Source organism: Mirounga leonina, unplaced genomic scaffold, assembly GCF_011800145.1.
Source record: "Mirounga leonina isolate KUSES-001 unplaced genomic scaffold, KU_Mleo_1.0 Mir_129, whole genome shotgun sequence".
NCBI classification, from domain to species: domain Eukaryota; kingdom Metazoa; phylum Chordata; class Mammalia; order Carnivora; family Phocidae; genus Mirounga; species Mirounga leonina.
Genome location: NW_023270323.1, coordinates 80,819,037 through 80,835,458, shown reverse-complemented (window position 1 = coordinate 80,835,458; position 16,422 = coordinate 80,819,037). Strand labels below are relative to the sequence as shown.

At 56.3% G+C, this 16,422-nt stretch overlaps 1 pseudogene; it reads right to left on the bottom strand.

The window, feature by feature from the left end:
• Positions 1-10,895: 10,895 nt before the first annotated feature.
• Positions 10,896-11,532, bottom strand: LOC118010180 (annotated as a pseudogene).
• Between the last annotated feature and the right edge of the window lie 4,890 nt (positions 11,533-16,422).

Below are 16,422 nucleotides of genomic sequence, written 5' to 3'. Positions count from 1 at the left end.
GATGAAGGAGGCAGCGATGAGGGTTAAGATGAGGATGATGGTGGTGATGGGGTGATGATGATGAGGGGGATGAAGATAGTGATGGTGAGGATGATGGTGGTGGTGGTGGTGATGGTGATAATGATGATTGTGGTGATGGTGATGATGGTGATGATAATGATGGTAGTGATGGTGGTGATGCTGCTGCTGCTGTTGATGATGGTGATGGTGCTGATGATGGTGATGATGGTGATGATGATGGTGGTGATGATGGTGCTGGTGATGATCATGGTGGTGGTGATGGTGGTAGTGATGGTGATGATTGTGAAATGATGGTGATGATGATGGTGGTGATGAAGGTGGTGATGATGGTGATGGTGGTGATGGTGGTGATGGTGATGGTGGTGATGGTGATGAGGATGATGATGGTGGTGATGGTGATGGTGATGATGGTGGTGTTGGTGGTGATGGTGATGATGGTGATGATGATGGTGGTGATGATGGTGATGATGATGATGGTATTAATGGTGATGATGGTGATGATGATGGTGGTGGTGATGGTGGTTGGTGATGGTGGATGAGAAAAACAAACATTAGTGTCTTACAGTTTCTGAAAGCTAGGACTCTGACAGGGGCTTAGCTGGGTGGTTCTGTCTCAGGGTTCCTCATGAGGCTGCAAACTGTCAGCCAGGATTATACACATCTTGAAGCTTGGTTGGAAGTGGGCTTGTTTCCAAGATCACCCCAGGCTTTGGCAGGCCTTGGATCCTCACTAACTGTTGGTACAACCAAGCAGCTGCTTCCCCCAGAGCAAATGGTGAAAGAGAGATGGGGCAGGAAGAGAAGGGAGGAAGAGGGTGAGCAACCAAGACAGAAGCCACCGTCGTTTTATAACCTAATCTCAGAAGAGGCATCCTACCCCTTCTGCCACACCATTTGGAAACAGGTCACTGGTCCAGCCCCACAGGGAGGTTCCCAGGGTATGAATTCCGGGAGGGAGCTGATGGTATCTCAGACGTTTCCTGCCATAGTGATGGCAATGGCTAGGAAGAAGAAGCGAGAGTATCTGCTGGCTTGAGGCCCTCCAACCCGAAGGAAGGTCAGAGAGTGAGACCAGAGAATGTCTGTGGATCCAGGTTGTGTATCTTCCTTACAAAGAGGAACATTTCGCACCAGTCACCTGGGTTCTTATGATTTGCCTTTTACTGCTCGGGCCAGAGTTCCTCTGAAATGTTCTGTGAGTTGTGCACAATGACCCCTTCTCCTTTAACTCTGCATAAAACCAGAGTCAGGGTATCCTGGCTGGAGGAAAGGAGCAGCAGAGACCCCGAGAGTCCACAGGGCCAGCTGTGGGTGCTCGTCCTAGCCTGGGCCTCCTGACAACAGATACGGTCTGTGTAGCCCATTCCCCAGGGAGGGGAGGCTGCTCCTGGGCAGCAGCTGGGAGCTGGGGCTGCTGGGGCCCAGCCCCCCAGGTCAGCCTGCCCCTGGCCTCTCACTGGGACCAGCCCCCCGGGGATAAATTCTCCCCTAGCAAGCCCCTGTAGCAGCCAGCCGGGTCTCTGAGGAATGAACACAGTGTCCCATAATTTCCAAGGCGCTTGCCCGATGGGACAGTTTGTAATAAAATTGCCTCTAAAAACATATTTGCAAGTTGCCACCACATTTTTTAAGCAGAACAATCTCTCACGGTGGCTCTTCGTCTCCATGATTAAGTAGCCGACTTTCTTACATGTATTTTGTTATATGCGTTTTAACCAGGCTGAGAAAGCGCCTTCTCTGTAAGGGTCTCCCTTAAAAAACTGCTGTTTTGATGTGTGATTTACGGGGTTATCTGATGAATCCCTCCCTGAAGCTGGTGATAGGCTCAGCCTGCATGATAAGATGAAGGATGGGGTGGCCTGCCTGGGCCACTCCTCCCTGCCAGGGAGCCACGGGGCTGGGGCAGAGGGGCAGGCCACATGGGGTGACAGTATTTCCCCAAACCCTCTGGGGTGGGAGGCTGGGTGGGGCACGGGGTGCGTGGGGGAAGTGGATCTTACCCCAGGTGCCCAACACTGGCCTTCTCCCCTCTCCCCAGCCCCAGGCCACCCAACTCAAGGAATCTGGACCCCAGCTTGGTGGGGGAGGAAGCCAGCATCTCCCATCCAGGGGGGGCAGCCTGGCCTGGTGCCATGCAGGCCTCAGATGGTGGCGATGACCCTGGAGCAGGGCCGGAGGCAGGTCCCTCCCCATGCATCAGGGGCCACCCTGAGCAGAGGCCAGCAGAAAGTGTTGGGGGGCTCCTTGGCCATGCTGAAGGCTGTCCTGGGCATCTGGCAGAGGTGCCTCCCTACAAGCTCACAACTTGTTGGCCCAGAGGAGTGACCACTGGGGTCCCTTGGATGCAAGGCCACTCCCTCCAGAGCCCCAGCCAGGTCGCCAGGGATACCCACGGCCTATAATTGGGTCATTGACTTTTCCCTCCAGTTCAGGTGGCCATGGTGAAGCTTGTTCCCCTGCCCCACCCACACGATCGGCTCCCTCTCTCAGCGCTCCTGCCAGACAAAGCCAGCTCCTTAAAATCAGCCCCCAAGCCCTGGCCGATTCCAGAAATCGTCCTCTCTTCTCAGGGACATGAGTGCTCTGAGATCAGTCCAGGTGTCTTGGTATGGACTGCACGCCGACCCCAGCCTGTCACGGTTGGGGGGGGTGCCCCATGTGACACCAGCCAGGAGGCCATACAGACCTTCATGAGGCCAAACTGATGAACATCAGAGGCTGCAGTATGAGGACTGAGCAGGCCAGTCCCACGCCCCCCCTGGCGCCCCCCTCACCGGCCACACAGCCCTGCCTGAGGGCCTGGGGTGTCTGTGTCACGGAGGCCACGGCTGCGGGGCTCCTGCTGCCCGGAGGGCGATGGGCGGGGCTTCACTTCTGCCTCATCTCTGCACCCGCCGCCGTCCTTCCGAGCCCCGCCCATGTGTGCACGTCTGCACACACATCCACGCACCCACACGGGAGCAAGTGTGTGCAGGCACCAGGAGTGTGGTCCGGGCGCCAGCAGACCTCGGGAGCCAGTGGGCAGCCACGGGGGGGACCAGCCTCATGTCCGTGGGCGGAGGAGTGGATGAACAGCCCTATGGGAGTGCACGCCACGTCTCATGCAGACTTGCCTGGGGACGGACCGCCGGCCCGCGTGACAACAGGGACAGGCCAGAGCCCAGGACGCAGAGTGGGATGGCAGACACAGAGGGACAAATGCACACGGTGTGTCCAGAATAGGCACATCTGTGGAAGCAGAAGCCGGCTCAGTGGTGGTCAGAGCCTGGGGAGGGGACACGGGAGCGCTGGTGGGAGGGCTGACCATGGTTATGGGCTGCACATCTGCATGTACCAAAGACACATTGAACTGTACACTTTAAATGGTCTGTGAGTCATAGCTCAATAAAGCTGTTTAAGTGGAAAAGAATGAAATTCGGGACCAGAAGGAGCATTCAAGCGACAGGGTGGTGGGCCCTGGGCTTGGAGCTGGGCCAGCCCCCACCCCGCGTGGGGCCTGGGCTCCAGCCCTTGGGCACCTCCTCGCCCGGGGTTGCTGTGAAGCCTGGAGGGGACCAGGCCTGGGCTGGGGGCTGCGGCCTTCTCCACAGAGTGTGGGGTTGCCAGGGCAAGTGGCAAGCAGCCAGCCCTGGGCATCCTCCATGTACCTGTGAGGGCCGTGAAGGCAGAGATCTGGGTCTGCATGAACCACAGCAGGGGTCAGCCCTGGCCTGGCTCCAGACTCTAGCCCCAGGGCTCATGCGCGTCCTGCGTGGGCCCCTCACTCCTCCTGCTTGGCCATGGGTGGGTGGGCCTACTAGAGCACCGGCCTGCCCCTGGGCCTGGGGGTGGCCGTCCCTGCCCTTGCCCCCACCAGGGAGGCTGCCAGCTGGGAGGCATGGCCTCAGGGGAGGGCCAGCTGCCCACCGGAAGGATGTGTGGTTCTCACTCCCCTCGGGAGGTCCCTGCATGCTGGAAGGTGGCCCCCCTGCCCTGCCCTCGCCCACTGGCCTGACACGGAGCCCACTGGGCAGCCACGTGCCCTCAAACCCAGGTCTGGCTTGAAGACAGCCCAGGGCCGTCCCTGAAGATGAGGGAGGGGAAGTCCATGCAAAACCCTCCCTGAACCCAAGATGTGGACGAGGCTCCCGGACATGGAAGTGATGGAAGCCCCGACCCCCAGCCCAGTGGACCCCTCCCCTGATGCCCTTCTCCCTGGGGTAGAAATGGTTAGAGATATATTAATTATATTTCTTCTCCTAATGGGCTGCTTACTTTATGATGTGGGGACACAAAAGTAAATTTTAAAATCAATTATACAATTACATATGTAGTAATAACAGAGTACACAGCTAATCTCCACTGGGTCAGGACTGCAACCTTCCAATAATGCAGGTTTCATTAGCGGAAAGGCTGTTATTGCCAAGAATTACAGAAATAATGGGAATGGGTGTATTCAGCGAGAAGTAACAAATGAGGCTACCAGTGAGATAAGACGCAGAGCTGGCTGCTCGCGGAGAGCCCGTGAAGGCCGAGTACATCGTGGGTCACCTGCACCTGCTTCAGGAGCAAGAATTCATTTTAGAAGCTTTCTGGGGCCGGGCAGGCGGGGGTTTCTGCCCAGGGAGCTGCGGCCATGCCTGGTGGGGGGGGAGGGGCAGGCAGTGGAGGGAGGGCCCCTGGCCTCCTTCGCCTCCGCGCCTCTGGTGCTGGTGGGTCCCCGAGGCCGCGAGCCCCCACGGACGTGTTCCTGCCCCATCGTCCCCTCTCTGCACTGGCTGACAGCGCAAGCTGCTGGCCCCCAAGCTGCCGACCTCGTACTGCTGGGCATCGGGAAGCCTCACGGGTCCCCGGTGGCCACTTCCCACCACGGCCGGGGTCATCCTTCCCCTCCCTCAACTTCTCCCGCTTCGGCCCTGGTTTCTGATGGTCAGAAAAGCAGATCTCCAGGGTGCTTAGGAATGTGTGCAGAATAAGAATGAGATGGTTCAGCGCAAGGGTTGGAGGGCTCTTCTCTGCCCTGTGTCCTGCCTGGGGCTGCTTGCTTGCACCCGCAGGCCCCAGAGATCATTTTGGGGGTGGGGGTGGGATGGGGGTTGCCAAGAGGTGACACGTGTTAGAACAGAGAGCAGAGGCCAGGGGATGGCAGGAGGGGCGGCTCCTCGGCATCTCCAGGGAGAGCCGGCCTAGAACTCCTGGCTCCCGGAAACTGAGGAGGGGTTTTTGCAAAGAGCGTGACCATGTCATCTGTGCAGAGAGAAAGTGAAGCCCAAGATCACAGCCCCCAGGGTCCCAGGGCTAGGCACCAGGGTCTGCTGGGCCAGGCTGCTCCCTACTGCTAGGGTTTGTTCAGGGGGGTGGGCCTTGGCCTATGAAGGAGTGGGTCCCACAGCCTTGGGGCCGTCGCCAGTTCTGGGAAGCCCTCAGCAGCACGGAGGGCCCCGTGTCGAAAGCGCACAGCTGTTTTGTCTTGTCCTGGGAGTTGGGGAGCAGTGGTCCTGCTGTCTCCTAGTGACGTGGGCCCTGAGGCCTCCCTCTGATGCCCTGCAGGTGCAGGACTCCTGCTCGGGTCGGCTCAATGTCCCTCTGCCAGCCCCACGGCCCAGTTCAGGGCCCTCCCTCCGCACTGCCCGTGGCTCCCAGAAGCACAGATTGCACGGAAGCAACCACCTGCCTGGCTGGAACGGGAGGGCTCAGTGAACAAGGGGCAGCACCGATCTCCCAGTTCTGTACTCCTGGATTGGGGCCTTCTAGAAGGTTCTGCTTTAGGACAGAGCTGAGAGGTGGGGACTGGTGGTCACAGGAGAGACCTGTGGAGGGGACCGGACAGCAAGGTGATGTTTCGGGTGAAATGGGTGCCAAGCAGGTGCCTGGGGGTGGGGCCCGAGGGGCCGGTCTCCTGCCTGCTGACCTTGCATCCTGCATGTTGAGGGCGGGGAGGACGATGCCAGGCAGCCGAGCCCCCCGCCCCCACCCCCGTGCCTGGTTCCCGTTTGGAGTGGCTGCTGTGGGTCCGTGGGACGCTGGGTAAATCTGAATTTCATTCAGTTCAAGAGGCCTCTTTCCTCCCCCACCCGTGGGGGGGTCCACGGGAGCCCCAGCAGGGTTGGGGGGAGCCCTCTCTCTAGAGGGTTCGTAACTGTTCATTCCATGTGAACTCCTGGTTGCTGAAGGCCGTGGCCCAGGCCCGCGGTGGCTGGCAGACGGGCAGGACAGGATGGCCCAAGGCATTGAATCCCAGAGTGATTGTGGCCGCGGATTACCGCGCATGCAAATGAGCTGCGTGTCGCCAGGGTCGGCCTTCCCTTTCTGTGCCCGCAAATAGACTCCGATAAGGGGATCTTTGTAATTACACGGCGCTACACTGGTCAATTCTGACTTTTAAATACCACAGGGCCCTAGAAAGGAGAAGAAAGCGCTGAACACATGTTCTCCTGGGCAATAGCAGCAGCTTCCTTTTGAATTCCGCCGGCTCGCCTGGAGCCCGGCCGGCCGCGCGGCTGCCCGCCTCCTTTGTGAGGACTATCGCTCCATCACGGCGCGAGATCATTTCCAAATTAAATTTTATGGTCCATTACTTACCGCTCCGACACTGGTCTAATGGAATCTTAAATGGAACTGACTTGATCTGTGTGGGGCTGGCCTCTCAGTTAAGATGTTATTTGGTTCTAATTATCAGATAATGAACTCGGGAAATTTAATTTTTAATATTTGTATGTCAAAAGTCCATTGTGCTTTGCCTAGAGACTTTAAATTAAAAGTTAACTCGGGTCCAGCACCAGTCCCAGAACGTGCTCTGGACGGCGAGGCCCCCCAAAGCCCCTACTGTGCGCCTGCTTCGCGGGCCTGCGGGCAGGAGCGACTGCAGGGCGGCGTGGACTGAGCGTGCGTGGGAGACCACCAGGAGGGCTTCTTGGAGGAGGGAGTGACAGCAGGGGACCTGGAGGGTGGTGAGATTTGGCAATAGACAGGGTCACGAATGGGGGCAGGGCACGGGATTGGGGAACAGGGTGAAAGGGAGGTCGGGGTTGGGCAGGAAGCTTGGTGTGGGCTGTGTGAGGAGGCTGCAGGGCTGGACCCCAGGAGCCTGGGGCAGATGGGCCAGCCTGACACCCCCGGCCCCAGTGTCTGCCACTCAGACCAGCGGCTGGCCCAGCTGGAGGCCCCTCTGCTCTGGTCACAAGGTCACTGGGAGTTGCCGTGGAGGGCAGTGGGGGCCGGGCACGGCTGGCTGCCCAGTGATGGACGGCCAGCAGCCTTCCCTGCTGGACGCGGTGCGTGTCTCCCCGCCCTGGTCTGCAGTGAAAAATGACAGCCAGGCCCCCCGTTCATCACCAGGCTGTCGTGCCCGAGCAATCCCTCCCGTCCTGCACCACCTGGGGGCCCCTCAGCAGAGTCGGGCTCGCCCTCGCAGGGCAGGGACGGTGCCATCTGTCTGGGGTCCGCAGCACCGGGAGGCGGGCCTCCCCAGCGCACCCAAAACCCCGCACGTGGGAGCCGTGACGGTGTCTGTTCTGCCCAAGAGCCCGCACCGTGGGCGGGGTCCAGTGCCTCCAGTGCCCCTGGGCGGCTGGAAGGCTGTGGCCACAGTCGCTGGAGGCCCCTTGGCGTGGTGCCAGGGGTTCGTGCAGGGCTGGGACTCAGCTGGGCCGGGGCCCCTGCGCGTGGCCTTCGCGTGGCCTGCATTCCTTCCAGCATGGAGGCTGGCTCCGGGGCAGCATCCAGAGCGCCAGCCCGGAGGAGGCTGCATCACCTTTTCTGAGCCAGGCTAGCAAGTCAGCCAGCCCTCCTGCCCCGCCCTTCAGGGGAGGGAGTCACACGCAGCATGGGGGTGGGCTTCCTCCCAGCAGGCAGACCCCTGCCCCCAGCCCCCCACGGCCCCCCACGGCCTCCTCCCTGCTGCACCTCCCCTCAAGCTGAGCTCTCCCCAGGGGCTCCGGGAGCAGGTGCTTGGCCCACGTCCTTGCAACAGACACCTGAAGCCAGTTCTCAAAGGGGCTTAGAGCCCCTGAGTGGGGGGGTCCCTGCGCACTCCCGCCTGCCCGGTCCTGCCAGCAGAGAGGCTGTTTCTGGCCCTCTGTCCTGACAGCGGTCTGGCTGGCCCCCACCCGCCCCACGCCCTTTGTGACCTAGACGTCTGGTGTCCCCACTTTCCACCCTGTTTTCAAATTTATGTTTCAGCACAGATTTCTCTAATCATTAAAGTCAAGAGCAAAAGAGTAACTCTTACCCTTTCGAGTAAGAGGCAGCCACGCTGGTAGGTGACCACAGGCCTCCCCAGCACCCTGCTTCTGGGTCATACTCTGCCCCACGAGACAGCGTGTCCCCAGGCCAGGGCTCCGTCCCAGGCCTGGACCACGGCTGGACTTGCTGCTCTCACACGGGAGGCGGTGCCTTGTACATCCGGGAGCCAGCTGCATGGCCCTGCGTGGCCCTGCGTGGCCCTGCGCGGGTCGCCCGTCCTGCTCTGCTCACACACTTGGAGGTGATGCATATCTTGTGCTTCCTTCCTGCCCCACCAATGGGAAGATTTTCTCCCTCTTTACATGGAAACCAGCACCCGAAGGCCTCCCGCCTGCTCCAGCAGCCCACCTGCGGCACCGCCCATGGCTGACCACCTGCTCCCCGCCACGCCATCGCGGAATGCTGCCGGCCCTGAGACCCCAGGCCAGGTCTGACCCAGCCAGACCAGGGCCGGGGAGACCAGAGCTCCTTCCCTCTTACAGTTACTCCTTCTCGACATTAGTAATTCTGCACGTTAAACTTCCCTGTTTGACCCTGGGTAGTGTCTGTCTCCTGGCTGGACCCAGGCTGATACACCCTCTTCGTGTTTGTTTTCATATTTCTTTATCGTGGTAAAACAGACATACCATAAACTTAGCATCTTCACCATTTATGTGTAGAGCTCAGTGGTGTTAAGTACATGCACATTGTTGGGAGTCACCGCCATCCATCCCAGAATCTGAAACTCCGTCCCCATTAAACACCACCCCCCTCCCCCAGCCCCATCTCCATCCTTTCTGTCTCTGTGAATCTGACCACTCTGGATACTTCACAGGAGTAGGATGGCACACTATTTGTCTTTTTGCAACTGGCTCATTTCCCTGAGCATTGTGTCCTCAAGATTCACCCTCGGGGTGGCAGGTGGAAGGATGTCCTTCCTTCTAAGGCTGAATAACATTCCCTTGCATGGATGGACCACCTTTTGCTTACTATTCATCCACTGATGGACACTTGGGTTGCTCCCACACTTTAACTGTTGCAGCTAACGCTGCTGTGAACATGGGCTGCAGGCATCTCTTCAGTCCCTGGTTCCAATTCTTCTGGAGATACCAGACATGGAATAGCTGGGTCATATGGTAATTCTCTATTCAGTTTGGTGAGGAAACTCCATGCTGTTTCCACAGCAGCTGCACCAGCTTACGTTCCCACCAACAGCGCACAGAGTTGCAGTTTCCCCACATCCTCGCCAACACGTGGTATTTTGTTTTGTTTTGTTGGACAGTAGCCATGCTAACGGCTGGTGGTATCTGATTGTGGTTTTGATTTGCATTTCTCTAATGCTTAGTGGTGTGAGCATCTTTCTGCGGCTTGTTGGCCATCTGTAAATAATCCTTGAAGAAATGCCTGTTCAAGTCCTTTGACCGTTTTTAATCAGGTTGTTTGTTTTGGGGTTTTTTTTGTTGTTGTTGTTGTGGAGTTTTAGAAGTTCTCTACATATTCTGGATATTGGTCCCTTATCAGATAAATGATTTGCAAATCTTTTCTCCTGCTCTGTGGGCTGCCTTTCTGCCCTGTGGATTGCATCCTTTGATGCACACAAGTTTTTTATTTTGACTAAATCCAATTTATTTTTTTTCTTGCATGTGCTTTTGGTGTCATATCAAAGAAATCATTGCCAGATCCCAAGTCATGAAGTTTTCCCCCTGTTTACCTCCAACAGTTTTATACTTTAGCTCCTACTTTAGGTTTCTGATCTATTTTGAGTTAGTTTTTGCGTATGGTGTGAGGTAGGGCTCCGATGTCATTCTTTTGCATGGGGATGTGCCGTTTCTGTGCCGTTCCAGCACCATCTGTTGGAAGACTGTCCTTTCCTCTTCCCTTGTTGAAAGTCATCTGACCACATACATGAAGGTTTATATCTGGGCTCTCTATTCTCTTCCATTTGTCTCTGTCTGGCGTGATGCCAGCACCACACTATTTTGATTAGTGTAGCTTTATAGTCAGTTCTGAATTCAGCAACTCTGAGTTTTTCTGCTTTGTTCTTCCAAAATCTCAAGATTGTTTTGACCATTGAGATTCCATATAAATTTTAGGTTGGATTGTTCTATTTCTGCCAAATGCCTTGTTGAGATTTTGATACAGATTGCACTTAATCTATAGATTGCTTTTGGTAGTATTGTCATCTTAATGATATTACATCTTCCAGTCCATGAACATGGGATGTCTTTCCATTATGTCTTTGTTCATTTCTTTCGGCGAAGCTTTGTTATTTTCAATGTATAAATCTTTCACTTCCTTGGTTAAGTTTATTCCTAAGTATTTTATTCATTTTGATGTTATTATAGATGAGATTATTTTCTTAATTTCTTTTTTGGATTCTTCTTTTTTAGTGTATAAAAATCTTCATGATTTTTCACACACTTTAAAATCTAACTATTGTACACATGCAGAAAAGTGCATAGAACATGAATGTACCACCCAACTGTCACAAAATGAAATTTATGTGTCCACGTCCAGGTCAAGAAATAAGAGTATCACCAGCCCACCTGGTGCCACCTCCAGGCACTTCTGTTCTCCCCAGAGATAACCATTATCCTCATTCCTTTTCTTTTTTTTTTTTTTTGACTGTCCTAAATTGTTTATTAGTAAGAATTCTGCAAACATTACTTATATTAGCAGTAACGGTGGAGCTGGGGAGTATTGCATCCTCTCCATGCCACACAGCGAGAATCACCAATAGTGTGGTGAACTTTGGACCTGTCCCAAGGCCACGTTCTCGTGGCCTGCAGATGTCAGACCTTGCATCTCCCTGTGCTTGTGGACTGGTTTGGTGATCCCCTGGGTGTCAGGATTCCTTCTGATAGCTTTATGGAATGGATCGATGAGGATGACCTCGAAGAATTGGTATGTGGAGTCTTTGACAACCCAGTAAGAATGCAGGACTCTCAGAGCCCCACGGTGGCATCCAGCTCGCTCCTGTGCAACAGACGGTAGGCTTCGGGCAAACTTGAGCCGGTTAGCACCGTGATAGACAGGGTCGCTGTAGGTCGTACCCTGAGGAACTGTGTGTTTGCAACCACCATGACACACACGAATCTGATAGGTGACATAACCTTGCTTGGCCTTTTACCCCAGTCTGTGTACTTTATTGGGGCGGGTTGGGCAGGGGGCCCCATGGGGCGCAGAGAGCTGGCTCCCTGTGTGAAGAAAGTGCATTATGTTGGACTGCTTCTTCCTCCACAGCTCCTGGATGGACTTGTTTGAGGACCTTTGAGCTGATGGCTGCCACTGGATGGAAAGGCCCATCATCCTGACTTCTAACTCCACAAATTCGCTCTGTCTGCTTGGAACTTCACATAGAGGAAGCATGCAGTGAGTATTTTTTTGTCTGGCTGCCTTGATCAACAATGTGTTCAGGAAGCTCATCCGTGGTGCTACGTATGGCGGCAGGCTATTCGTCTCATTTGTAGACTATTTCATTGTGTGGATATACAACATCCTACTGTCGGCAGCCATCTGGGTATTCTCAAGTTTGGTGCTATTCCAGAAGAGCACTGCTAACGACATTCTTGTACACATCTTTCGGTGAACATATGTGTGTGTTTCTGTTTGGGGATGCATCTGCGGGTGGAATTTCGAGGTGTGCCATATGTTGGGCTTCTGTAGATGTTGCCAAATCATTTTCCAGCACGTCTCTACCAATTCACACAGCCACCAGCCGCGTGCGGGAGTCCTGGCTTCCCCCAAGTGCTGACAGGGGCCGGCTCACAGAGGCTCACAAGAGCTCCTTGCACACATCTTTCTCAGCTCTGCTGAGATGTGAAGCGGCACCTTGCCATCAGCCACATGGGGATTATTTACTCCATTGACAGTGGCCGGCACTGCAAGTCAGGGCTCCTTCTGCCCTGGAGAGGGGCTCCTTGAACACTGACCAGTACATCTCTGCTCCAGTCCTTGCCCCCCTGATGCTCCCTGTCTTTTTCTGTGCAGCAGCCCCCCCGGGTGTGCAGCGCCATCTCATGAGGCTTTAATGTGCCAGTTCTGCTCACAAATGACGCACGGTGCACTTTTTGTGTGTTTCTTGGCCATTACTGTCCACTTTTGTGAAGTGCCTATTCACGTTTTCTTGTAACAATTTTTTACATGTTGTGATTATACGGCCCTTTGATGACGACGTGTGTGCAAACATCTTTTCCTGCAGTCTCAGTGGCGCTTTTGATGAAGAAGAGCTTTAAATTCCTAAAATTTGTTTACAGTTAGTACCTAATGTTGAACTATTTAAGAGATATTTTCTTATCTTGAGACCATGAAGATTTTTTCTGCATGGGGTCAATTCTAGCTTTTTCCATATAGGTATCAGTTTACCAAGCACCCAGTACCTACTGAAAATAACATTAAAAATACAACCAGTCTTAAGTATTTTTGTTATTATTAATTTCACCTGGGATGAAAAATTTGCTTCCTCTCTCTCTCACGTATGTGTGTATTTTCCCCGCTCTGAGTCATTTGAGAGTTAGTTACAGACACATCGTCCCTCTAAATCCTTCAGTAGTACTCCCTGAAAACAAGGGCAGTCTCTTACGTAACTACAATGTAACGATCAAAGTCAGGAAATTAGCATAATGAAATGTCATCTAACCTACAGACCTTCAGATTCTGTCACTTGCCCCAGTAGTGTTCTTTATGAGTATGTGAGTTTGCACTCACATGCACGCGCACAGGTAGCTCCTGGATCATGCACTGCGGCGCCCAGAGTGTGCGCTAACCTCCAGCAACAGGCACCCACGGCCCTCAGACCCTGCGCTCTGAGCCCTGCCCAAGAGCCGGAGAATAGGCAGCTTCCAGGGCTCAGCGGGGAAGCCAGAGTAAGACAAGCCACAAAGAGGTAACGTGGAGAGGGAGAACTATTTCGTTTTACAAAAAGCCGTGATTAGAAATAAGAAGTTAGGGAGCCTGGCTTTGGGGGTTTCCTGGTCGTCGGGCACACGAGTCCCACAGCCGAGCTCCATGTCACCATTGCCACGAGCCCAGGACACTCTACGTCCTTGACCTGGACGTTGCCGTCCACTAACCACCCCTTTCCTCCCTTGAGAAGCCTAGCTCTTGCCTTTGCTCCTTCTGTGTTGGGCTGTGTGTCTCTGCGGAGGTGCGGGGCGTCTGCTCTGCCGGCCCGTCTCCATGAAGAGCTCGCGTCTTGATGTGGCTGTTTCTCAGTGTTCTCCTCGGGGGTTGCTGCTTCTGGGACCCTCTTTAAGACAGCAGCGGTGCCTGGGGGGCTCAGTCGGTTAAGTGTCCGGCTCTTGCTTTCGGCTCAGGTTAGGATCCCATGAGTCGTGGGATCGAGTCCCGCGTCGGGCTCCCTGCTCAGTGGGGAGTCTGCCTCTCCCTCTCCCTCTGCCCCTCCCCCCTGCTCGCATGCTGGCTCTCTTTCTCTGTGTTTCTCTAAATATAAATGAAGAAATAATTTACTCCCTCCGGGCCATGGAGATCATCCCCCACATTTTCTTCTTCGACCCCACCCTGCCTGTGCCAAGATTTGGGTCAGAGGAAGCCCCACGCTTGCTGTTTGTGACCCTCCTCAGGGAGCTCGAGCCCCAGCGAGTCAGATGGTGGGAAACAAGGTCGAGGAATCTCGGATGTGGCTGGGGTGTTGGAGAGGTTCCAGCAGGGCCGGGGGCAAGCTGGGGCACTTGCGGTTTGTCCCACCTGCACCCCACCCCCCATGGTCTTGCCGTTCACAGCACTCCCTGGAGCAGAGGGGAGGACCGGCCCCTGGACACCAGCAGCAGCAGGCTGGTTCTTCCTGGTGGGGCAGGGGGCCGGTGGTGGCTGAGCAATGGGCAGGACGGGGCTCTGGGGGTCAGTGGGAGTCAGAGGAGAAAGCCAGCGGCTGGAGGGTCAGGAACCAAGGTCTGAGACGGGGCCAGGCAGGCGGGGAGCTGCCCCAAGCAGCCCTGGTACAAGCCAGCCCCGGTGTGCTTAGTGATGGAGGCCCTGTCTTCCGGGGAAGCTCTGCTCACACCACCCCCTCTATCCATGGGATCCCACCGCCCAGGTCCAGCCTGCCACCAAATGCAGGAAGAACCTACCTGGTGGGTGCAGACTTCACGGAGCTTCCCCTCCCTCCACCCGCAGCTCGGTCTTTGTCCCAGCTGTCGTTCTTGGCCAGGCCCTCGCGGCCCGCCTGGGGGACCCACCCTGTGTCCCGTGTGGCCTCTCCCACGCATGCCCCCATGCGGGCTCTGAGGATCTGCTGTCCCCTGGTCGTGTGGACAAGCCTGTGTGTCCCCACCGGAGGGAGCAGGTTCTCCTGCACTGAGTTGTTCTCAAGAAAGTCCCACCCCATGCCCGCGGGCAGGAGACCTAGAGTAGGAGCCGGGGAGCAGGGTTCTGGCCCCCCACTCCATGGGGCAGTGACCCTATGTGCCATCACGGTCCCCACCCCCAGGCCACCCTGCCCAAAGTGGGCCACGGAGCGGGTGGGTGGCGGGCATCTGTCAGGAACGTTTGGGGGGGCTTGTTCCATATCGAGGGGTCTTGGTGGAGGGCTCTACCTCATTGGGGTGGGGGTGGGCAGGAGGAAGAAGGCTAGAGGCACCAACAAGACCCAGCAAGTGTTCTCGCCTGGAAGCCCCCCATCTTCCAGCTCATATTCCTGCTCTTAATTGCAATCAATACCCAGAAAAACAGTCAATTCTGTCCGGTGATGTCTACTGGGACAAGGATAACGGGGAGGATTATGCAAATACAGTGCGGGCCGGGCTCTGCATGCAGGTGCCCCAAATTATCCATGCGCCGCTCTCCCAATTAACGGCGGCAGCCACCACAATCCTCCTAAATCACCCCGGCCGCGGCGGCCAGCCCCCTGGCCAGCATCAATCACGTTCTTATTGCCACCACGTGCAGGCGGCAGCTCCTCCGTGAGGACCGGTGTGACCGTCCCCCAAACTCCGAGGCTGGTGATTGATGCCACCTGCTTCTCACGTGCCGAGCCACCATCTGCTCACAGGGAAGCATAAACTTGGAATGCGCGCGTCCTGCTGATTTTAACTGGGCTAATTTATTGCTGACGCGCGGAGGAGCGGGGTTTGCAGGGAGCTCTCCAGCCACCCGGGAGCCCGCGGCCCAGCCCTCGTGCCTGTGATTGTGGCTCGATAAGGGCCACGTCAACCACGACCACAGTCACGCCGTCGCCAGCCCCCCAAAGGCACGGGGGAAAAGAGCCCCAGCGAGGCACCTCCTGTGGGGGATTTATTCCTGAATTAAACCCTCCCAGCCCCAACGGAGGCCTATTCATTTCCACAATCAGCTTTCTTGCCAGTTGTAAACAGACTCTTTCTAAAACTTGTGCATGATTTTAATTACAGATAAGTTTCTCTTTAAAGGACGGGCATTCATGCCTGGGTTGCTAAGCTGAATTCGATACATCTCTATGTTCCCGGTGTCCGGCTGATGTACAGGCTGGGAGAGCATTCCCCTGGCTGGTGCCCGGACAGCTCCTGGGCTCTGGATGCTTCTTGGCCCGGAGGCGCCAGGGGCCCGGCAGCCCCCACTGCCCCGTAGGGACCAGTAAAGCAAGCCTCACGGGGCTGAGGCACCCAGACTCTCCAGAATGTGCCCCGCACTCGGTGGGCAGGATGAGGGGGCCACTGGACCCCTGCTCCCCGCTGAGGAGGAGGCTTCAGGCCTCGCAAACTGCCCAGCTGGAGGCATAGAGTTGTGCGGGTGGCCAGGCCTTCAGGGCCAGCTCTGGACCACCTCTTCCGAGAAGGCTCCCGGACCCAGCCTTTCTGAGCTCCTCCTGGGGGTCCCCGCTGCTGATGGCTGAGCCTCTCACTTCAGTCCTGTCCCTGGACTGTCCCATCACTGCCCCTGGGTGGGTACTGAGGGCCCTGCGTGGAGCCCCAGGCCAGGCGTGAGGCCGGGTGCCAAGGAAGGCATTTGACAGAAGGATGGACTGTTCTCAGGGCTGGTGAGCCCCTGTGATGGTGTTGAGGACCCTGGGGTGCCAGGAGGCCTCCCAGCACCTCCACCAGGGAGCATAGGCCGCGAGGGATGGGGGCCAGCCTCTGGGACGGTGACATGAGTCTGTGAGGTGCTCCCATGGGAACCCAGGCACGTGTGCGTCAGCTGCATGGACACCGGGGCTCCCCCTGAGGCAGGACAAGAAGGCTTCCCCACCTGCACGGCCCCAGGCAT